Source organism: Pagrus pagrus (genome assembly GCF_965226575.1).
Source record: "Pagrus pagrus genome assembly, chromosome: 2".
NCBI classification, from domain to species: Eukaryota; Metazoa; Chordata; class Actinopteri; order Spariformes; family Sparidae; genus Pagrus; species Pagrus pagrus.
The window spans coordinates 1,848,362-1,849,893 of record NC_140186.1 but is presented as its reverse complement, the minus strand read 5'-3'; positions in this window follow the sequence as shown (position 1 = coordinate 1,849,893).

Genomic DNA, 1,532 nt, shown 5'->3' with positions numbered 1-1,532 from the left:
AGAGAGAGAGAGGCGGTGAGGAGAGTGAAGAGGGGGAGAGAGAGGGGGAGGAGGGGGAGGAGGAGTGGAAGGTGCAAAGCAAAGCTCGTCTATTGAGAAGAGGCTTCACTCGACTTCATAATAACAACACGGAATCAAAGGGGGCTTTAAATATCCCCGAGTGACATTATGAACACACACTTACAGACGCTGCGAGTCACAGCGAGGCGTGCAGAGGGGTCAGTCTGTGAGGGGCGTCACCGTAGATGGTGCGCGACATTTATGTTTTCTGTATTAATTTAAATTGCTCGGATCACATGTGATCACGTGTGTCTGACCCTTATTAACAGTGATTCACATCATTCTCAGAAGGTTTTGCACCCCAACATATCGCAGGTCAGAGCAGCCGCATCGACTGCAGGCAACAACGGTATGGAGTGGAAGAGGGACAGAAATTCCCCAGACTCCATTATAAAATCGCTCAATTTTGTGAGTTGTTGACTCAGGAGGAAATTTATAAACGTTGTGAAGCGCTGGTTCTGACTAATTCTTAATGATTTGGGCCTTCTGGTAAATTCGGCATATGTTATAGCCTCGTTTTAGGGGGTTTGCTGCAGCCCCTCAGCACCATCTACATCCATGCTTATTGATGCAATCTGCGACTGGATAAGCAGAAAACAGGAATTAATTTATTAATTAATTAATTAAGAAATAATTTAGAATTAATATGAAGTTTGATTTATTACAGAGCAATGTTACAGAGTAATGTAAACGGTGCTAAGCTCTGTAACATGTGATGTCTCTTTAGGAAGCCTGTTTTATGGCATAGAGTGACTCAGCACCTTATCACACACAATCTTTGGATGAAAACTGTAGGCCTCCAGCAGATCCAGGTTGTGTCTCTTCCTCTTGAAGCTCCTGGTTGATGAGAGGAAACATCATGAAGAACAAACATCAACCATCATGCTTTCATGCAGCAGCTCATGTTTTCTACTGAAAAAGATGCTGAACTGGCCTCTTTATTGCTAGCTTAATGACAGTGCCCTAAATTTAAGTCACGGCAACAGTGTGCACAGAATTATATCACAGCTGCGTTACAGTTTCTGTGCTTCAGGTTGTGCATGTGAAATATTAATGTTTATACGATTATATCAGGTATTAATCAGCCACAGATCAATAGAGAAGAGTATTTGGCTCATCTGACATGTTGGGCTTTAAAGCTGCAGCTGCAGTGGTTGAATGTAACTGAGTAACTAAGTATATTTACTCAGGTACCATACATGTAACCTTCCAAACAGTGCATACAATAACTGAGAATTACCTCCATCTCAGCCAACTACAGCAGTAAAATGCTACTTACAGATTGTTCATCAGGGATCGTAATCTAATGATATAATATGTAACGATGCTTTGTGTTGCAAAGCATGTTTAGCATGCTAGCTAGCTAGCCCTGTGCAGGTCAGAGCTCCTGTGTTAGCAGCTGAAACACCAGCACTTCCCCCGGTGCTTCAAGCTCCAAGTCTGGGCTGCTAGCTGCACAGCGAACTGAGCTA